Source organism: Scyliorhinus torazame, chromosome 15 (genome assembly GCF_047496885.1).
Source record: "Scyliorhinus torazame isolate Kashiwa2021f chromosome 15, sScyTor2.1, whole genome shotgun sequence".
NCBI classification, from domain to species: domain Eukaryota; kingdom Metazoa; phylum Chordata; class Chondrichthyes; order Carcharhiniformes; family Scyliorhinidae; genus Scyliorhinus; species Scyliorhinus torazame.
Window position 1 is genome coordinate 166,455,935 of NC_092721.1, and position 22,075 is coordinate 166,478,009.

General features: G+C 55.8%; 1 long non-coding RNA gene across 2 annotated transcripts in view; it reads right to left on the bottom strand.

Moving 5' to 3' along the window:
- The window catches only part of LOC140391448 (uncharacterized), a 111,987-nt gene that overhangs the window by 32,781 nt on the left and 57,131 nt on the right, over positions 1-22,075 (bottom strand). For both annotated transcript variants that reach the window (XR_011935076.1, XR_011935075.1), the window contains exon 3: positions 6,573-6,619. This is a non-coding gene — a long non-coding RNA (uncharacterized lncRNA). The remainder of the gene's footprint in view (positions 1-6,572; positions 6,620-22,075) is intronic.

The window sequence follows — 22,075 nt, forward strand, 5'->3', positions numbered from 1 at the left end:
GGGATATGGGGGAGGGGCGATATGGGGGAGGGGGGATATGGGGGAGGGGGATATGGGGGAGGGGGGATATGGGGGAGGGGGGATATGGGGGGATATGGGGGAGGGGGGATATGGGGGAGGGGGGATATGGGGGATATGGGGAGGGGGGATATGGGGGGATATGGGGGAGGGGGGATATGGGGGAGGGGGGATATGGGGAAGGGGGGATATGGGGGAGGGGGGATATGGGGAGGGGGAATATGGGGGAAGGGGGATATGGGGGAGGGGGGATATGGGGGAGGGGGGATATGGGGGAAGGGGGGATATGGGGGAGGGGGATATGGGGAGGGGTGATATGGGGGTGGGGGGATATGGGGGAGGGGGGATATGGGGAGGGGGATATGGGGGAGGAGGGATATGGGGGAGGGGGTATATGGGGGAGGGGGGATATGGGGGATATGGGGGAGGGGGGATATGGGGGAGGGGGGATATGTGGGGAAGGGGATATGGGGGAGGGGGGATATGGGGAGGCTCACCCTCCCTGCTCTGACCAGGTCGTTCACCTTCTTGTGGCACTGGGTGCCTGTCCATGGTGTCAGGGCCGCACCGGTGACGGCCTCTGCCACCTCCCTCCACAGACGCTGGCTGTGGCGTGGGGCAACTCTGCGGCCGTGCCCGGGATACAGGGCGTCCCTCCTCTGCTCTACTGCGTCCAGGAGCGCCTCCACATCCCGTGACTGGAACCTCGGGGCTGAGCGGCGGCCAGCCATCCAGTCGGGTGTTCCGGTCGGGTGTTCCGGTCGGGTGGGGGGGAGCAGTGCTGCCTTATGAGCCGTCACGCCGTGCGGCGTGTATGACGCTGCACGGCGTGAAACACGTGCGAAAGCGCGGATCCCGTCACGTCGCTGCTAGCCCATTTCGGGCCGGAGACTTTTGAACCATTTTTCCGGCGTGACGCAATTGAGATTTGCGCTTTTTTTGCGCCGATCGGCGGACTTTGCGCCGATAACGGAGAATTTAGCCCGATATTCTTTATCATCCCCGTCATCCTCCTCTTCAATCTTCTCATCATAAAATCATAGATTGGTTGTAGCACAGATGGAGGCCATTTGACCCAGCGTGTCCATGCTGGCTCTCATTAAAAGATGATTGACAAGGGTCCTGGTTGTTCTCCACCTCTCTTCCCTCTCACAGGATGCAACACACGACTGCCAGCCTGGACCTCTGCCTGGCAGATACTAAAGGGTGCTACCAAACCTTTCTGGATATCTGAAGCACATCTTCAACATACCAATGGCTTGCTCTTTGACAAACCTAGTGGTCTTTGACATCTTACTGTAATTCTCTTGTGCTTCACTTGTAGGGTTCCTCGCAGGCGTTTCAAGCCAGGCTTGAAGGAAGTTTTCCTTTGCTCCTATGAATCAGCCCTTTAATTCTGGTTCTTGTATGAAGAGGTTTAGCAAAATGAAAGCATTGAAACAGCTCCCAGGGTAACTTGCACCCACTTGCATTAACCTCTTTCTGTGGTTTCACATCAGCTGTACATAGCTGGAAAGCAATCCTCTGGTGCTTGATGAAACCTCCTGGTGCATCTGATGCTCTTTGGATTGCTGCATGTGTTGACACCCTGGCAAACAACCCATCCTTATACAGTAACATAAACTGACTGAGAGACCCTAGATATATCACTGATGGTGCACTGGAAGGAACATGAGAGAAATTGAGGGTAGTGGTGACCTCTACCGTGATTTCCAACACATGGCCACCAGGTCCTGCTGAGATCAGACCCTCTTGGATGAATCTGTAGATATCTGTGGTTACCTGCAGTAACAATCTGAACCTTTCAGATAGGTGAAGCCAACTGAGCCTCTGTCTGTAAACATTCACATATGTCATGTTTCCTGTGACCTCAGGTCCTCTGTTGCTCTCCTCTCTATTGTTCAGCACTCTGTGTTTCTCCATTCTGCTCTGCACTCTCTTGCTCTTCACTCTGTCTCCCCTAAGCTCTTCGCCATTTTGTTCTCCGTGTTGTGCGCCTCTCTCTCGTGTACCTGCAGTTCTCATTTTAGCATGACTGTGCTGCTGTGGATGTCGTTCACCTGAATGCCTTCCGAATTCTGAAAGATGTGTTTTATCGTAAGAATGTTCTGGAACCGTGAAACCAACTGTGAGCACTGAGGCGTGATTCATATCGGGCAATCAGAACATTAGACATCCCTATGAACTATCACTATTTCACTGACAAAGTTTCGGAATCCTGGGACACCCATACTGGTAATGGGAACTTCAAATCCCTGTTGAAATCATTTAATACGAGCCTATTGGCATGTGACATTGATTGAGCTGCCCAGGATAATAATTGATCCAACTCTAATGAGCAGCTTTACAGGCATGTAGCTCTATTGAACCCAGAAATGGGCATTGAGTAAGTGACTTGAATTTGAGTTTGAGAATGTTATTGTTTTTTTTCCCGTCTCAAAAAAGGGACAATCATAAAGGGAAGTGAATGAGATTGATGTGACTTTGTTATCGCTCTCATTTACAGTGGAAGGTCTGGGAAGAAAGGAAAGGCAGAGACAATGATCCTCGGTGGGGGCATGCCTCCTTGATTCACCATCTGCTGCTACCTCTCCCAAATGAACGTCAAAGCTTCATTACCCTTTTCCGCACAAGAGGAATGGAGCTCTGCTCCATTAGCCACAGTCTGCTTTCAGATAGATTCTACCTTCTCCGATAGAGACATGGCGCGGGATTCTCCGACCCGCCGCCGGGTGGGAGAATTGCCGGGGGTCGGCGTGAATCCCACCCCCGCCGTCCTCCCAATTCTCCCGCCCCCCCAAAAACCGGCCAAGCGTTAGTCGCGCAGCCCGCCTCGGAGAATGGCGGGGTCCGGCGCGACTCAATGGCCGCCGGGGAGGCCCGAATTCTCCGGCCCGCGATGGGCCGAAGTCCCGCCTGTCTGTAGCCGGTCCCGCCGGCGTAAATTAGAGTAGGTCCCTTACCGGCGGGACCTGGCGGCGCGCGGGCGGGCTCTGGGGTTCCTGGGGGTTCACGGGGGTTCTGGCCCAGGGAGGTGCCCCCACGGTGGCCTGGTCCGCGGTCGGGACCCACCGATCCGTGGGCGGGCCTGTGCCGTGGGGGCACTCATATTTTTCCGCACCGGAGGCTGTGGTCTTCTGCCATTCCCGGTGCGGAAGCGAATCCCTCTGAGCATGCACGGGGATGACGCCAGCCCGCGCTGGCGCTCCCGCGCATGCGCCGACTCGCGCCCCCCGGCGGAGGCCCTTCGGCGCCGGTTGGCCTGGCGCCAAGCCCCTATCCCGCCGGCCCACAGGCACCAACCACTCCAGGGTGGGACTAGCCCATCCTCCGCACCTTTGGGGTGGCCCGACGCCGGAATGGTTCACGCCACTCTGTCCCGCCGGGGCCCCCCACCCCGCCAAGTAGGGGAGAATCCCGCTCATGCTTCTTACAACTTACTGCAGCAACACTGCATCCTGCAAGGCCAGTGGTGCCTTTACCTTTACCTTTAGAAATCGTTGCAGTTACTGTCAACCACTGCTACTTGACATTAGATTCTTGCAAGCACTTGTGTGGAGTGCGGCATACAGCTTGTGATAGAACATAGAACATACAGTGCAGAAGGAGGCCATCGGGTCTGCACCGACCCATATTAAGCCCTCACTTCCTCCCTATCCTCGTAACCCAATAACCCCTCCTAACCTTTTTGGACACTCAGGGCAATTTATCATGGCCAATCCACCTAACCTGCACGTCTTTGGACTGTGGGAGGAAACCGGAGCACCCGGAGGAAACCCACGCAGACACGGGGCGAACGTGCAGACTCCGCACAGACTGTGACCTAGCGGGGAATCGATCCTGAGACCCTGGTGTTGTGAAGCCACAGTGCTATCCACTTGTGCTACCTTGCTGCCCGGTGTTGAATCAGTCAATATTGTAACCATACTTATGTGAAACTTTCTTTATCATTTCATCAAACTAAAGGAAACACTAGGTACACTACGAGGCTCTGCAACATTTTTACATTTGTTAAGCTTTGCCAATAAATCTATTGAAGTGTGATGTGCCATCAATTAACACAAGACGAGTAGTGAACGAAACTGTGGCTTTAATAAACTATGATGTAATAAGCTATGATTTAATAAGCTAAACAGAAAGCCTCCTGGCCATGATCCTGAACTGGGACAGGGCCGGAGGTCAGCCACCTTTATACTGAGCCCGGGGGGAGGCGGAGCCATCAGGCAGTGGTTTACCACAATACATGTAGTACAGTAACAGTTTACCACAATACATGTAATACACTAACAATGGTTTACCACAAAATGACAGATTGAGCCAAAAGCACTGGTAGTTTTCATCTCATTTTCACCAACTGACTGCCTGATAGTGCTGGTGGAGGGTTGGGCCATTTTGAGGACTAGGGCCTCATTAACACACTGACAGCGAGCTGTGAGCAGGAAACAAGCACTGCAGTGCAATTCACTGGCTTCATAGAGTCGCAGAATTTTGCAGCAGAGAAAGAGGCCCTTCAGTCCATCGTGCCTGTACCGGCCATCAAACACCTATCGATTCTAACCCCATTTTTCAGCACTTGGTCCGTAGCTTTGTATGCAGTGGTGTTTCAAGGGCTCATCTAAATGCTTCTTAAATGTTGTGAGGGTTCCCAGCTCCACCATGCTTTCAGGCAGTAAGTTGCAGATCCCCACCATCCTCTGGGTGAAAAAGTATTTTATCAGATTCCCTCTAAATCTCCTGCCCTTACCTTAAATCTAAGTCCCTGGTTATTGGTCCCTCTACTAAGAGGAAAAGCTTCTTCCTATCTGCCCTATCTATGTCCTTTATCATTTTACACACCTCAATCAGGCCCCCCTCAGCCATCTCTGCTCTAAGGAAAACAACCCAGCCTAACCAGCCTCTCTTCACAGCTGAAACGCTCCATAAGACCATAAGACATAGGAGCAGAATTAGGCCACTTGGCCCATCGAGTCTGCTCCGCCACTCAAACATGGCTGATATTTTTCTCATCCGCATTCTCCTGCCTTCTCCCCATAACCACTGATCGCCTTATTGATCAAAAACCTATCTATCTCTGTCTTTAAGACACTCAGTGATTTGGCCTCCACAGCCTTCTGCGGCAAAGAGTTCCACAGATTCACCATCCTCTGGCTGAAGAAATTCCTCTTCATCTCTGTTTTAAAGGATCGTCCCTTTAGTCTGAGACATGTCCTCTGCTTCTAGTTTTTCCTACAAGTGGAAACATCCTCTCCACGTCCACTCTATCCAGGCCACGCAGTATCCTGTAAGTTTCAATAAGATCCCCCCTCATCCTTTTCAACTCCAACAAGTACAGATACAGAGTCCTCAACCGTTCCTCATATGACAAGCTCTACATTCCAGGGATCATTCTTGTGAACCTCCTCTGGACCCTTTCCAAGGCCAGCACATCCTCCTCAGATACGGGGCCCAAAACTGCTCACAATCTCCCAAATGGGGTCTGACCAGAGTCTTATATAGCCTCAGAAATACATCCCTGGTCTTGTATTCTAGCCCACTTGACATGAATGCTAACATTGCATTTGCCTTCCTAACTGCCGACTGAACCTGCACGTTAACATTAAGAAAATCATGATCATGACTCGCAAGTCCTTTTGTGTTTTTGATTTCATAAGCATCTTCCCATTTAGAAAATAGTCTGTGCCTCCTTTTCTCCTTCCAAAGTGCATAACCTCACACTTTTCCACAGTGTATTCCATCTGCCACTTCTTTGCCCTCTCTCCTAGCCTGTCCAAGTCCTTCTGCAGCCCGCCTGCTTCTTCAATACTACCTGCCCCTCTACAGATCTTTATATCATCTGCAAACTTAGCAACAGTTCCTTCAGTTCCCCCCTCCAGATCATTAACGTATGTCGTGAAAATTTATGGTCCCAGCACAGACCCCTGAAGCACACCACTAGTCACTGGCTGCCATCCTGAAACAGACCTCTTTATCCCCACTCTCTGCCTTCTGCCAGTCAGCCAATCCTCTATCCATTCTAGGATCTTACCCTGTACATCATGGGCTCTTAACTTATTTAATAGTCTCCTATGCGGCTCCTTGTCAAAGGCCTTCTGGAAATCTAAATAAATCATGTCCACTGGTTCTCCTTTGTCTAACTGCCTTGGTACTTCCTCAAAGAACTCTAGAAGATTTGTCAGACATGACCTCCCCTTGACAAAGCCGTGCTGACTCAGACCTATTTTACCATGCACTTACAAATACTCCGCGATCTCATCTTTAATAATTGACTCTAAAATCTTACCAATGACCGAAGTCAGGCTAACCGGCCTATAATTTCCTGTCTTCTGTCTCCCTGCCTTCTTAAGCAGGGATGTTACATTAGCCACTTTCCAGTCCTCTGAGACCCTCCCTGTCTCCAGTGATTCCTGAAAGATCACCACCAATGCCTCCACAATCTCCTGAGCTACCTCTTTTAGAACCCTGGGGTGTAGTCCATCCGGTCCAGGTGACTTATCCACCTTCAGATCTTTCAGTTTCCCCAGAACCTTCTCCTTAGTAATGGCCACTGCACTCACCTCTGCCCCCTGGTACTCTGGCATTCCACTTCAGTCAGCTACCACATCTGAAATGAGAATAAAAGTAGACTGAGGAGAGATTTTGTTCTGGCTGTGGTGGGTTTTTGGAGTGGGGAGTGGAAGATGTTGGTGAGGGTGTGTGGGTTGGTGGGGTGTGGGTGTTGGTGAGGGTGTGGGTTGGTGGAGTGGGGGTGAGGGTGAGGGTGCAGATTGGTGAGATGGGGGTGCTGGTGAGTGTCGTGGAAATAATAATTAGACAGAGGCTTTGAGTTTTGTTTTAGGATTTTATTAACACAATATCGTGGAGAGGCTGCTGTAGTTAAATAGCCATTCCACAGCACTCTGTGATTAAACAGAAGAAACCATGGATGGGATTTTCCACCAGCGGGATTCTCCGTTTTGTCAGCGCTCGGGGGTTTCCCGACAGCGTGGGGTTACCCCAGAATGGGAAATCCCATTGACCGGCCGGTGTAATGGAGAATCCCGCCGGCGTGTCGATGGTTGGTGATGGTGTGTGGATTGATGGGATGGGGGTGTTGGTGAGGGTGTGTGGGTTAGTGGGGGTGTTGGTGAGGGTGTGTGGGTTGGTGGGGGTGTTGGTGACAGTGTGTGGGTTAGTGGGGGTGTTGGTGACGGTGTCTGGGTTGGTGGGGGTGTTGGTGACGGTGTGTGGGTTAGTGGGGGTGTTGGTGATGGTGTGTGGGATGGTGGGTGTGTTGGTGATGGTGTGTGGGTTAATGGGGGTGTTAGTGAGGGTGTGTGGGTTAGTGGGGGTGTTGGTGACGGTGTGTGGGTTAATGGGGGTGTTGGTGATGGTGTGTGGGTTAGTGGGGATGTTGGTGACGGTGTGTGGATTGGTGGGGGTGTTGGTGATGGTGTGTGGGTTAGTGGGGATGTTGGTGACAGTGTGTGGGTTAGTGGGGGTGTTGGTGACGGTGTGTGGGTTAATGGGGGTGTTGGTGACGGTGTGTGGGTTAATGGGGGTGTTGGTGATGGTGTGTGGGTTGGTGGAGGTCTTGGTGACGGTGTGTGGGTTGTTGGGGGTGTTGGTGAGGGTGTGTGGGTTAGTGGGGGTGTTGGTGATGGTGTGTGGGTTAGTGGGGGTGTTGGTGACGGTGTGTGGGTTAATGGGGGTGTTGTGAGGGTGTGTGGGTTAGTGGGGGTGTTAGTGGGGGTGTTGGTGATGGTGTGTGGGTTGGTGGAGGTGTTGGTGAGGGTGTGTGGGTTGGTGGAGGTGTTAGTGGGGGTGTTGGTGATGGTGTGTGGGTTGGTGGGAGTGTTAGTGAGGGTGTGTGGGTTAGTGGGGGTGTTGGTGACGGTGTGAGGGTTAGTGGGGGTGTTGGTGACGGTGTGAGGGTTAGTGGGGGTGTTGGTGACGGTGTGTGGGTTAGTGGGGGTGTTGGTGACAGTGTGTGGGTTAGTGGGGTGTTGGTGACGGTGTGTGGGTTAATGGGGGTGTTGGTGATGGTGTGTGGGTTAGTGGGGGTGTTGGTGATGGTGTGTGGGTTAGTGGGGGTGTTGGTGACGGTGTGTGGGTTGGTGGGGGTGTTGGTGACGGTGTGTGTGTTAGTGGGGGTGTTGGTGACGGTGTGTGGGTTGGTGGGGGTGTTGGTGACGGTGTGTGGGTTGGTGGGGGTATTGGTGAGGGTGTGTGGGTTGGTGGGGGTGTTGGTGACGGTGTGTGGGTTGGTGGGGGTGTTGGTGAGGGTGTGTGGGTTAGTGGGGGTGTTGGTGACGGTGTGTGCATTAGTGGGGGTGTTGGTGACAGTGTGTGGGTTGGTGGGAGTATTAGTGAGGGTGTGTGGGTTAGTGGGGGTGTTGGTGACGGTGTGTGGGTTGGTGGGGGTGTTGGTGACGGTGTGTGTGTTAGTGGGGGTGTTGGTGACGGTGTGTGGGTTAGTGGGGGTGTTCGTGACGGTGTGTGGGTTAGTGGGGGTGTTGGTGACAGTGTGTGGGTTGGTGGGGGTGTTAGTGAGGGTGTGTGGGTTAGTGGGGGTGTTGGTGACGGTGTGTGGGTTGGTAGGGGTGTTAGTGAGGGTGTGTGGGTTAGTGGGGGCGTTGGTGACGGTGTGTGGGTTAGTGGGGGTGTTGGTGACGGTGTGTGGGTTGGTGGGGGTGTTAGTGATGATGTGTGGGTTAGTGGGGGTGTTGGTGACAGTGTGTTGGTGAGTGGGGGTGTTGGTGACGGTGTGTGGTTTAGTGGGGGTGTTGGTGACGGTGTGTGGGTTAGTGGGGGTGTTGGTGACGGTGTGTGGGTTAGTGGGGGTGTTGGTGACGGTGTGTGGGTTAGTGGGGGTGTTGGTGACGGTGTGTGGGTTAGTGGGGGTGTTGGTGACAGTGTGTGGGTTGGTGGGAGTATTAGTGAGGGTGTGTGGGTTAGTGGGGGTGTTGGTGACGGTGTGTGGGTTGGTGGGGGTGTTGGTGACGGTGTGTGTGTTAGTGGGGGTGTTGGTGACGGTGTGTGGGTTAGTGGGGGTGTTCGTGATGGTGTGTGGGTTAGTGGGGGTGTTGGTGACAGTGTGTGGGTTGGTGGGGGTGTTGGTGACAGTGTGTGGGTTGGTGGGGGTGTTAGTGAGGGTGTGTGGGTTAGTGGGGGTGTTGGTGACGGTGTGTGGGTTGGTAGGGGTGTTAGTGAGGGTGTGTGGGTTAGTGGGGGCGTTGGTGACGGTGTGTGGGTTAGTGGGGGTGTTGGTGACGGTGTGTGGGTTGGTGGGGGTGTTAGTGATGATGTGTGGGTTAGTGGGGGTGTTGGTGACAGTGTGTGGGTGAGTGGGGGTGTTGGTGACGGTGTGTGGTTTAGTGGGGGTGTTGGTGACGGTGTGTGGGTTAGTGGGGGTGTTGGTGACGGTGTGTGGGTTAGTGGGGGTGTTGGTGACGGTGTGTGGGTTAGTGGGGGTGTTGGTGACGGTGTGTGGGTTAGTGGAGGTGTTGGTGACAGTGTGTGGGTTAGTGGGGGTGTTGGTGAGGGTGTGTGGGTTGATGGGGGTGTTGGTGACGGTGTGTGGGTTGGTGGGGGTGTTGGTGACGGTGTGTGTGTTAGTGGGGGTGTTGGTGACGGTGTGTGGGTTAGTGGGGGTGTTCGTGACGGTGTGTGGGTTAGTGGGGGTGTTGGTGACAGTGTGTGGGTTGGTGGGGGTGTTAGTGAGGGTGTGTGGGTTAGTGGGGGAGTTGGTGACGGTGTGTGGGTTAGTGGGGGTGTTGGTGACGGTGTGTGGGTTAGTGGGGGTGTTGGTGAGGGTGTGTGGGTTGGTAGGGGTGTTAGGGAGGGTGTGTGGGTTAATGGGGGTGTTGGTGATGGTGTGTGGGTTAGTGGGGGTGATGGTGACGGTGTGTGGGTTGTTGGGGGTGTTGGTGAGGGTGTGTGGGTTAGTGGGGGTGTTGGTGACGGTGTGTGGGTTGGTAGGGGTGTTAGTGATGGTGTGTGGGTTAATGGGGGTGTTGGTGATGGTGTGTGGGTTAGTGGGGGTGATGGTGACGGCGTGTGGGTTGTTGGGGGTGTTGGTGGTGGTGTGTGGGTTAGTGGGGGTGTTGGTGACGGTGTGTGGGTTAATGGGGGTGTTGGTGATAGTGTGTGGGTTGGTGGGGGTGTTGGTGATGGTGTGTGGGTTAATGGGGGTGTTGGTGATAGTGTGTGGGTTGGTGGGGGTGTTAGTGAGGGTGTGTGGGTTAGTGGGGGTGTTGGTGACGGTGTGAGGGTTAGTGGGGGTGTTGGTGACGGTGTGAGGGTTAGTGGGGGTGTTGGTGACGGTGTGTGGGTTAATGGGGGTGTTGGTGATGGTGTGTGGGTTAGTGGGGGTGTTGGTGACACTGTGTGGGTTAGTGGGGGTGTTGGTGACGGTGTGAGGGTTAGTGGGGGTGTTGGTGACGGTGTGTGGGTTAATGGGGGTGTTGGTGACGGTGTGTGGGTTAGTGGGGGTGTTGGTGAGGGTGTGTGGGTTGGTAGGGGTGTTAGGGAGGGTGTGTGGGTTAATGGGGGTGTTGGTGATGGTGTGTGGGTTAGTGGGGGTGATGGTGACGGTGTGTGGGTTGTTGGGGGTGTTGGTGACGGTGTGTGGGTTAGTGGGGGTGTTGGTGACGGTGTGTGGGTTGGTAGGGGTGTTAGTGATGGTGTGTGGGTTAATGGGGGTGTTGGTGATGGTGTGTGGGTTAGTGGGGGTGATGGTGACGGTGTGTGGGTTGTTGGGGGTGTTGGTGATGGTGTGTGGGTTAGTGGGGGTGTTGGTGACGGTGTGTGGGTTAATGGGGGTGTTGGTGATAGTGTGTGGGTTGGTGGGGGTGTTGGTGACGGTGTGTGGGTTAATGGGGGTGTTGGTGATAGTGTGTGGGTTGGTGGGGGTGTTAGTGAGGGTGTGTGGGTTAGTGGGGGTGTTGGTGATGGTGTGAGGGTTAGTGGGGGTGTTGGTGATGGTGTGTGGGTTGGTGGGGGTGTTGGTGACGGTGTGAGGGTTAGTGGGGGTGTTGGTGATGGTGTGTGGGTTAATGGGGGTGTTGGAGATGGTGTGTGGGTTAGTGGGGGTGCTGGTGAGGGTGTGTGGGTTGGTGGGGGTGTTGGTGACAGTGTGTGGGTTAGTGGGGTTGTTGGTGACAGTGTGTGGGTTGGTGGGAGTGTTAGTGAGGGTGTGTGGGTTAGTGGGGGTGTTGGTGACGGTGTGAGGGTTAGTGGGGGTGTTGGTGACGGTGTGAGGGTTAGTGGGGGTGTTGGTGACGGTGTGTGGGTTAATGGGGGTGTTGGTGATGGTGTGTGGGTTAGTGGGGGTGTTGGTGACACTGTGTGGGTTAGTGGGGGTGTTGGTGACGGTGTGAGGGTTAGTGGGGGTGTTGGTGACGGTGTGTGGGTTAATGGGGGTGTTGGTGATGGTGTGTGGGTTAGTGGGGGTGTTGGTGACGGTGTGTGGGTTGGTGGGGGTGTTGGTGACGGTGTGTGTGTTAGTGGGGGTGTTGGTGACAGTGTGTGGGTTAGTGGGGGTGTTCGTGACGGTGTGTGGGTTAGTGGGGGTGTTGGTGATAGTGTGTGGGTTGGTGGGGGTGTTAGTGAGGGTGTGTGGGTTAGTGGGGGTGTTGGTGACCGTGTGTGGGTTGGTAGGGGTGTTAGTGAGGGTGTGTGGGTTAGTGGGGGTGTTCGTGACAGTGTGTGGGTTAGTGGGGGTGTTGGTGACGGTGTGTGGGTTAATGGGGGTGTTGGTGACGGTGTGTGGGTTAATGGGGGTGTTGGTGATGGTGTGTGGGTTGGTGGAGGTCTTGGTGACGGTGTGTGGGTTGTTGGGGGTGTTGGTGAGGGTGTGTGGGTTAGTGGGGGTGTTGGTGATGGTGTGTGGGTTAGTGGGGGTGTTGGTGACGGTGTGTGGGTTAATGGGGGTGTTGTGAGGGTGTGTGGGTTAGTGGGGGTGTTAGTGGGGGTGTTGGTGATGGTGTGTGGGTTGGTGGAGGTGTTGGTGAGGGTGTGTGGGTTGGTGGAGGTGTTAGTGGGGGTGTTGGTGATGGTGTGTGGGTTGGTGGGAGTGTTAGTGAGGGTGTGTGGGTTAGTGGGGGTGTTGGTGACGGTGTGAGGGTTAGTGGGGGTGTTGGTGACGGTGTGAGGGTTAGTGGGGGTGTTGGTGACGGTGTGTGGGTTAATGGGGGTGTTGGTGATGGTGTGTGGGTTAGTGGGGGTGCTGGTGAGGGTGTGTGGGTTGGTGGGGGTGTTGGTGACAGTGTGTGGGTTAGTGGGGTTGTTGGTGACAGTGTGTGGGTTGGTGGGAGTGTTAGTGAGGGTGTGTGGGTTAGTGGGGGTGTTGGTGACGGTGTGAGGGTTAGTGGGGGTGTTGGTGACGGTGTGAGGGTTAGTGGGGGTGTTGGTGACGGTGTGTGGGTTAATGGGGGTGTTGGTGATGGTGTGTGGGTTAGTGGGGGTGTTGGTGACACTGTGTGGGTTAGTGGGGGTGTTGGTGACGGTGTGAGGGTTAGTGGGGGTGTTGGTGACGGTGTGTGGGTTAATGGGGGTGTTGGTGATGGTGTGTGGGTTAGTGGGGGTGTTGGTGACGGTGTGTGGGTTGGTGGGGGTGTTGGTGACGGTGTGTGTGTTAGTGGGGGTGTTGGTGACAGTGTGTGGGTTAGTGGGGGTGTTCGTGACGGTGTGTGGGTTAGTGGGGGTGTTGGTGACAGTGTGTGGGTTGGTGGGGGTGTTAGTGAGGGTGTGTGGGTTAGTGGGGGTGTTGGTGACCGTGTGTGGGTTGGTAGGGGTGTTAGTGAGGGTGTGTGGGTTAGTGGGGGTGTTCGTGACAGTGTGTGGGTTAGTGGGGGTGTTGGTGACGGTGTGTGGGTTAATGGGGGTGTTGGTGACGGTGTGTGGGTTAATGGGGGTGTTGGTGATGGTGTGTGGGTTGGTGGAGGTGTTGGTGACGGTGTGTGGGTTGGTGGGGGTGTTGGTGAGGGTGTGTGGGTTAGTGGGGGTGTTGGTGATGGTGTGTGGGTTAGTGGGGGTGTTGGTGACGGTGTGTGGGTTAATGGGGGTGTTGGTGAGGGTGTGTGGGTTAGTGGGGGTGTTGGTGACAGTGTGTGGGTTGGTGGGGGTGTTGGTGACGGTGTGTGGGTTGGTGGGGGTGTTGGTGAGGGTGTGTGGGTTAGTGGGGGTGTTGGTGACGGTGTGTGCGTTAGTGGGGGTGTTGGTGATGGTGTGTGGGATGGTGGAAGTGTTGGTGAGGGTGTGTGGGTTGGTGGAGGTGTTAGTGGGGGTGTTGGTGATGGTGTGTGGGTTGGTGGGAGTGTTAGTGAGGGTGTGTGGGTTAGTGGGGGTGTTAGTGGGGGTGTTGGTGATGGTGTGTGGGTTGGTGGAGGTGTTGGTGATAGTGTGTGGGTTGGTGGGGGTGTTGGTGAGGGTGTGTGGGTTGGTGGGGGTGTTGGTGACGGTGTGTGGGTTGGTGGAGGTGTTAGTGGGGGTGTTGGTGATGGTGTGTGGGTTGGTGGGAGTGTTAGTGAGGGTGTGTGGGTTAGTGGGGGTGTTAGTGGGGGTGTTGGTGATGGTGTGTGGGTTGGTGGAGGTCTTGGTGATAGTGTGTGGGTTGGTGGGGGTGTTGGTGAGGGTGTGTGGGTTAGTGGGGGTGTTGGTGACAGTGTGTGGGTTGGTGGGGGTGTTGGTGACGGTGTGTGGGTTGGTGGGGGTGTTGGTGAGGGTGTGTGGGTTAGTGGGGGTGTTGGTGACGGTGTGTGCGTTAGTGGGGGTGTTGGTGACAGTGTGTGGGTTGGTGGGAGTATTAGTGAGGGTGTGTGGGTTAGTGGGGGTGTTGGTGACGGTGTGTGGGTTGGTGGGGGTGTTGGTGACGGTGTGTGTGTTAGTGGGGGTGTTGGTGACGGTGTGTGGGTTAGGGGGGGTGTTCGTGACGGTGTGTGGGTTAGTGGGGGTGTTGGTGACAGTGTGTGGGTTGGTGGGGGTGTTAGTGAGGGTGTGTGGGTTAGTGGGGGTGTTGGTGACGGTGTGTGGGTTGGTAGGGGTGTTAGTGAGGGTGTGTGGGTTAGTGGGGGCGTTGGTGACGGTGTGTGGGTTAATGGGGGTGTTGGTGATGGTGTGTGGGTTAGTGGGGGTGTTCGTGACGGTGTGTGGGTTAATGGGGGTGTTGGTGAGGGTGTGTGGGTTAGTGGGGGTGTTGGTGACGGTGTGTGGGTTGGTGGGGGTGTTAGTGATGGTGTGTGGGTTAGTGGGGGTGTTGGTGACAGTGTGTGGGTGAGTGGGGGTGTTGGTGACGGTGTGTGGTTTAGTGGGGGTGTTCGTGACGGTGTGTGGGTTAGTGGGGGGTGTTGGTGATGGTGTGTGGGTTGGTGGGGGTGTTGGTGACAGTGTGTGTGTTAGTGGGGGTGTTGGTGACGGTGTGTGGGTTAGTGGGGGTGTTCGTGACGGTGTGTGGGTTAGTGGGGGTGTTGGTGACAGTGTGTGGGTTGGTGGGGGTGTTAGTGAGGGTGTGTGGGTTAGTGGGGGTGTTGGTGACGGTGTGTGGGTTGGTAGGGGTGTGAGTGAGGGTGTGTGGGTTAGTGGGGGCGTTGGTGACGGTGTGTGGGTTAATGGGGGTGTTGGTGATGGTGTGTGGGTTAGTGGGGGTGTTGGTGACGGTGTGTGGGTTAATGGGGGTGTTGGTGAGGGTGTGTGGGTTAGCGGGGGTGTTGGTGACGGTGTGTGGGTTGGTGGGGGTGTTAGTGATGGTGTGTGGGTTAGTGGGGGTGTTGGTGACAGTGTGTGGGTGAGTGGGGGTGTTGGTGACGGTGTGTGGTTTAGTGGGGGTGTTGGTGACGGTGTGTGGGTTAGTGGGGGTGTTGGTGATGGTGTGTGGGTTGGTGGGGGTGTTGGTGACGGTGTGTGGGTTAGTGGGGGTGTTGGTGACGGTGTGTGGGTTAGTGGGGGTGTTGGTGACAGTGTGTGGGTTAGTGGGGGTGTTGGTGAGGGTGTGTGGGTTGATGGGGGTGTTGGTGACGGTGCGTGGGTTGGTGGGGGTGTTGGTGATGGTGTGTGGGTTAGTGGGGGTGTTGGTGAGGGAGTGTGGGTTAGTGGGGGTGTTGGTGAGGGTGTGTGGGTTAGTGGGGGTGTTGGTGACAGTGTGAGGGTTAGTGGGGGTGTTGGTGAGGGTGTGTGGGTTGGTGGGGGTGTTGGTGAGGGTGTGTGGGTTAGTGGGGGTGTTGGTGACAGTGTGTGGGTTAGTGGGGGTGTTGGTGACGGTGTGTGGGTTGGTGGGGGTGTTGGTGACGGTGTGTGGGTTGGTGGGGGTGTTGGTGAGGGTGTGTGGGTTAGTGGGGGAGTTGGTGACAGTGTGTGGGTTAGTTGGGGTGTTGGTGACGGTGTGTGGGTTAGTGGGGGTGTTGGTGACAGTGTGTGGGTTAGTGGGGGTGTTGGTGATGGTGTGTGGGTTGGTGGGGGTGTTGGTGACGGTGTGTGGGTTGGTGGGGGTGTTGGTGACGGTGTGTGGGTTAGTGGGGGTGTTGGTGACAGTGTGTGGGATAGTGGGGGTGTTGGTGAGGGTGTGTGGGTTAGTGGGGGGTGTTGGTGACGGTGTGTGGGTTAGTGGGGGTGTTGGTGACGGTGTGTGGGTTAGTGGGGGTGTTGGTGACAGTGTGTGGGTTAGTGGGGGTGTTTGTGAGGGTGTGTAGGTTAGTGGGGGTGTTGGTGACGGTGTATGGGTTGGTGGGGGTGTAAGTGACGGTGTGTGGGTTGGTGGAGGTTTTGGTGACGGTGTGTGAGTTAGTGGGGCTGTTGGTGACAGTGTGTGGGTTGGTGGGAGTGTTAGTGATGGTGTGTGGGTTAGTGGGGGTGTTGGTGAGTGTGTGTGGGTTAGTGGGGGTGTTGATGAGAATGTGTGGATTCGTGGGGGTGTTGGTGATGGTGTGTGGGTTGGTGGGGGTGTTGGTGACGGTGTGTGGGTTGGTGGGGGTGTTGGTGACTGTGTGTGGGTTGGTGGGAGTGTTGGTGACAGTGTGTGGGTTGGTGGGGGTGTTGGTGAGGGTGTGTGGGTTAGTGGGGGTGTTGGTGAGGGTGTGTGGGTTAGTGGGGGTGTTGGTGACAGTGTGTGGGTTGGTGGGGGTGTTGGTGAGGGTGTGTGGGTTGGTGGGGGTGTGTGGGTTGGTGGGGTGCTGGTGAGGGTGTGTGGGTTCGTGGGGGTGTTGATGAGAATGTGTGGGTTGGTGGGGGTGTTGGTGATGGTGTGTGGGTTGGTGAGGGTGTGTGGGTTGGTGGGGTGCTGGTGACAGTGTGTGGGATGGTGGGGGTGTTGGTGACAGTGTGTGGGTTGGTGGGGGTGTTGGTGAGTGTGTGTGGGTTCGTGGGGGTGTTGATGAGAATGTGTGGGTTGGTGGGGGTGTTGGTGATGGTGTGTGGGTTGGTGAGGGTGTGTGGGTTGGTGGGGTGCTGGTGACAGTGTGTGGGATGTTGGGGGTGTTGGTGACAGTGTGTGGGATGGTGGGGGTGTTGGTGACAGTGTGTGGGATGGTGGGGGTGTTGGTGACGGTGTGTGGGTTGGTGGGGGTGTTGGTGAGGGTGTGTGGGTTATTGGGGGTGTTGGTGATGGTGTGTGGGTTGGTGGGGGTTTTGGTGAGGGTGTGTGGGTTGGTGGGGGTGTTGGTGACGGTGTGTGAGTTGGTGGGGGTGTTGGTGATGGTGTGTGGGTTAGTGGGGGTGCTGGTGACAGTGTGTGGGATGGTGGGGATGTTGGTGACAGTGTGTGGGATGGTGGGGGTGTTGGTGACGGTGTGTGGGTTATTGGGGGTGTTGGTGATGGTGTGTGGGTTGGTGGGGGTTTTGGTGAGGGTGTGTGGGTTGGTGGGGGTGTTGGTGATGGTGTATGGGTTAGTGGGGGTGCTGGTGACGGTGTGTGGGTTAGTGGGGGTGCTGGTGACGGTGTGTGGGTTGGTGGGGGTGTTGGTGACAGTGTGTGGGATGGTGGGGGTGTTTGTGACGGTGTGTGGGTTATTGGGGGTGTTGGTGATGGTGTGTGGGTTGGTGGGGGTGTTGGTGAGGGTGCGTGGGTTGGTGGGGGTGTTGGTGAGGGTATGTGGGTTGTTGGGGGTGTTGGTGATGGTGTGTGGTTGGTGGGGGTGTTGGTGAGGGTGTGTGGGTTGGTGGGGTTGTTGGTGATGGTGTATGCGTTAGTGGGGGTGCTGGTGACGGTGTGTGGGTTAGTGGGGGTGCTGGTGACGGTGTGTGGGTTGGTGGGGGTGTTGGTGACAGTGTGAGGGATGGTGGGGGTGTTTGTGACGGTGTGTGGGTTATTGGGGGTGTTGGTGATGGTGTGTGGGTTGGTGGGGGTGTTGGTGACAGTGTGTGGGTTGGTGGGGGTGTTGGTGAGGGTGTGTGGGTTGGTGGGGGTGCTGGTGACGGTGTGTGGGTTGGTGGCGGTGTTGGTGACAGTGTGTGGGATGGTGGGGGTGTTGGTGACGGTGTGTGGGTTATTGGGGGTGTTGGTGATGGTGTGTGAGTTGGTGGGGGTGTTGGTGAGGGTGTGTGGGTTGGTGGGGGTGCTGGTGACGGTGTGTGGGTTGGTGGCGGTGTTGGTGACAGTGTGTGGGATGGTGGGGGTGTTGGTGAGGGTGTGTGGGTTGGTGGGGGTGTTGGTGACGGCGTGTGGGTTGGTGGGGGTGTTGGTGACAGAGTGTGGGTTGGTGGGAGTGTTAGTGAGTTTGTGTGGGTTAGTGGGGGTGTTGATGAGAATGTGTGGGTTGGTGGGGGTGTTGGTGAGGGTGTGTGGGTTAGTGGGGGTGTTGGTGAGGGTGTGTGGGTTGGTGGGGGTGTTGGTGAGGGTGTGTGGGTTTATGGGGGTGTTGGTGACAGAGTGTGGGTTAGTGGGGGTGTTGGTGAGGGTGTGTGAGTTGGTGGGGGTGTTGGTGACAGTGTGTGGGTTAGTGGGGGTGTTGGTGATGGTGTGTGGGTTGGTGGGGGTGTTGCTGAGGGTGTGTGGGTTAGTGGGGGTGTTGGTGACAGTGTGTGGGTTGGTGGGGGTGTTGGTGACAGTGTGTGGGTTAGTGGGGGTGTTGTTGACGGTGTGTGGGTTGGTGGGGGTGTTAGTGAGGGTGTGTGGGTTAGTGGGGGTGTTGGTGACAGTGTGTGGGTTAGTGGGGGTGTTGGTGACAGTGTGTGGGTTAGTGGGGGTGTTGGTGACGGTGTGTGTTAGTGGGGGTGTTTGTGAGGTTGTGTGGGTTAGTGGGGATGTTGGTGACGGTGTGTGGGTTAGTGGGGGTGTTGGTGACGGTGTGTGGGTTAGTGGGGGTGTTGGTGACGGTGTGTGGGTTGGTGGGGGTGTTGGTGACAGTGTGTGGGTTAGTGGGGGTGTTGGTGAGGGTGTGTGGGTTAGTGGGGGTGTTGGTGACAGTGTGTGGGTTAGTGGGGGTGTTGGTGAGGGTGTGTGGGTTGGTGGGGGTGTTGGTGACGGTGTGTGGGTTAGTGGGGGTGTTGGTGACGGTGTGTGGGTTAGTGGGGGTGTTAGTGAGGGTGTGTGGGTTAGTGGGGGTGTTGGTGACGGTCTGTGGGTTAGTGGGGGTGTTGGTGACGGTGTGTGGGTTAGTGGGGGTGTTGGTGACGGTGTGTGGGTTGGTGGGGGTGTTAGTGATGGTGTGTGGGTTAGTGGGGGTGTTGGTGACAGTGTGTGGGTGAGTGGGGGTGTTGGTGACGGTGTGTGGGTTGGTGGGGGTGTTGGTGACGGTGTTTGGGTTAGTGGGGGTGTTGGTGACGGTGTGTGGGTTAGTGGGGGTGTTGGTGACAGTGTGTGGGTTGGTGGGGGTGTTGGTGACGGTGTGTGGGTTAGTGGGGGTGTTGGTGATGGTGTGTGGGTTAGTGGGGGTGTTGGTGACGGTGTGTGGGTTAGTGGGGGTGTTGGTGACGATGTGTGGGTTAGTGGGGGTGTTGGTGACAGTGTGTGGGTTAGTGGGGGTGTTGGTGATGGTGTGTGGGTTAGTGGGGGTGTTGGTGAGGGTGTGTGGGTTAGTGGGGGTGTTGTTAACGGTGTGTGGGTTAGTGGGGGTGTTGGTGATGGTGTGTGGGTTAGTGGGGGTGTTGGTGACAGTGTGTGGGTTGGTGGGGGTGTTGGTGACGGTGTGTGGGCTAGTGGGGGTGTCGGTGAGGGTGTGTGGGTTAGTGGGGGTGTTGGTGACGGTGTGTGGGTTAGTGGGGGTGTTGGTGACAGTGTGTGGGTTAGTGGGGGCGTTGCTGAGGGTGTGTGGGTTGGTGGGGGTGTTGGTGACAGTGTGTGGGTTAGTGGGGGAGTTGGTGACAGTGTGTGGGTTAGTGGGGGTGTTGGTGAGGGTGTGTGGGTTGGTGGGGGTGTTGGTGACGGTGTGTGGGTTAGTGGGGGTGTTGGTGACAGTGTGTGGGTTAGTGGGGGAGTTGGTGACAGTGTGTGGGTTTGTGGGGGTGTTGGTGAGGGTGTGTGGGTTGGTGGGGGTGTTGGTGACAGTGTGTGGGTTAGTGGGGGTGTTGGTGAGGGTGTGTGGGTTAGTGGGGGTGTTGGTGACAGTGTGTGGGTTGGTGGGGGTGTTGGTGACAGTGTGTGGGTTAGTGGGGGTGTTGGTGACAGTGTGTGGGTTTGTGGGGGTGTTGGTGACAGTGTGTGGGTTGGTGGGGGTGTTGGTGACGGTGTGTGGTTGGTGGGAGTGTTAGTGACGGTGTGTGGGTTGGTGGGGGTGTTGGTGAGGGTGTGTGGGTTAGTGGGGGTGTTGGTGAGGGTGTGTGGGTTAGTGGGGGTGTTGGTGACAGTGTGTGGGATAGTGGGGGTGTTGGTGACAGTGTGTGGCTTAGTGCGGGTGTTGGTGACAGTGTGTGGGTTAGTGGGGGTGTTGGTGAGGTTGTGTGGGTTAGTGGTGGTGTTGGTGACAGTGTGTGGGTTAGTGGGTGTGTTGGTGACAGTGTGTGGGTTGTTGGGGGTGTTGGTGAGGGTGTGTGGGTTAGTGGGGGTGTTGGTGACAGTGTGTGGGTTAGTGGGGGTGTTGGTGACAGTGTGTGGGTTAGTGGGGGTGTTGGTGACAGTGTGTGGGTTAGTGCGGGTGTTGGTGACAGTGTGTGGGTTATTGGGGGTGTTGGTGAGGGTGTGTGGGTTAGTGGGGGTGTTGGTGAGGGTGTGTGGGTTGGTGGGGGTGTTGGTGACAGTGTGTGGGTTACTGGGGGTGTTGGTGACGGTGTGTGGGTTAGTGGGGGTGTTGGTGACAGTGTGTGGGTTGGTGGGGGTGTTGGTGAGGGTGTGTGGGTTAGTGGGGGTGTTGGTGACAGTGTGTGGGTTAGTGGGGGTGTTGGTGACAGTGTGTGGGTTAGTGGGGGTGTTGGTGACGGTGTGTGGGTTAGTGGGGGTGTTGGTGACGGTGTGTGGGTTGGTGGAGGTGTTGGTGATGGTGTGTGGGTTAGTGGGGGTGTTGGTGACAGTGTGTGGGTTGGTGGGTGTGTTGGTGACAGTGTGTGTGTTGGTTGGGTGTTGGTGAGGGTGTGTGGGTTGGTGGGGGTGTTGGTGACAGTGCGTGGGTTAATAGGGGTGTTAGTGAGGGTGTCTGGATTTGTGGGGGTGTTGGTGAGCGTGTGTGGGTTAGTGGGAGTGTTAGTGAGGGTGTGTGTGTTAGTGGGGGTGTTGGTGACAGTGTGTGGGTTGGTGGGAGTGTTAGTGAGGGTGTGTGGGTTGGTGGGGGTGTTGGTGACGGTGTGTGGGTTGGTGGGAGTGTTAGTGAGGGTGTGTGGGTTGGTGGGGGTGTTGGTGAGGGTGTGTGGGTTGGTGGGGGTGTTGGTGAGGGTGTGTGGGTTGGTGGGGGTATTGGTGACAGTGTGTGAGTTAATGGGGTTGTTGGTGATGGTGTGTGGGTTGGTGGGGGTGTTAGTGAGGGTGTGTGGGTTAGTGGGGGTGTTGGTTGTGATAATATGCACTCATGCACATCATGCGGTAAAGACAGGCAGTTACAGACACCCAGGTTAGCCAATCAACACACAAGACAAAACACAACCAATCACTAGACAGAACACCAGAGGGGTGCTTCCTACTATAAAACACACGAGACATCAGCGCTCTTCCTCTTTCCAGTGATGACAACTGTAGTGACAGTCAGGGTGTATATATCAGTTAGCACCTTCTACACGTGGCTCAGAGCTAATCTGGTCTAGTTAGTTAGAGTTAGCACGCTCAGAGTAGAAGAGTGTCAACCCACAGCCGACTGTGTGCACTGTTACAGAAGTCCAATCAATCATATTGAACCAACGTCTGAGTTTGGTGTCTGCTTTCCAGTCTAACTGCACCCAGTTGCAGTCCTTGTTACCCCAGGGTCAATAACATGACATTGGTGGCGTTGAACAGGTTAGTGGGGGTGTTGGTGAGGGTGTATGGGTTAGTGGGGTGGGGGTGTTGGTGAGGGTGCGTGGGTAGTAACACTGGCTTGGGTTACTTTGCTGGAAACGTGAGGAGCACCCTGCCATCCAGAATAGCCACCCGAAAATCATTAAAAACTCACCTCTGGCTTCTCTTTTACTGACTGCTCCATTGATGTTGGGTATGGGATTGGGCAGGGGTGGAGGGTGGAATGGCTGGAAATTCAATCAATGACCCCCATCTCAGTGGAAGTCAGATAAACTCCGTAAACTTCCCTGTCTATACTGATGAATAGGATTGCCCGGCTGCACATGAGCATCAGTGTATATCTGCCAGTATTGTTCCATGGTCCATGTTGGACAGAGCTGCCAAGGCCAACAGCATGGGTGTCACAGGCAAGGGCAGCATTTGTTGTCCATCCCCGGTTGCCCTTGGACTGAGTGGCTACTTCAGTGGGCAGTGGGTCTGGAGTCACATGCAGACCAGGTCAGGCTGGGAGATTTCCTTCCCGAAAGGAAACCAGGTGTGTTTTTCTGGCAATTGATCCTGGTTTCATGCTCACTAATACTGAGACTAGTTTATCAATTCCAAATGTATTAATTGAATTTAAATTCCACCAGCTGCCATGGTGGGATTTGAACCCATGACCGCTGAGCCCCTGGATTTGGATATTACCACAATGCCTTCTCCCTGAGCCAATGCTAATCTTGGCGACTCGCA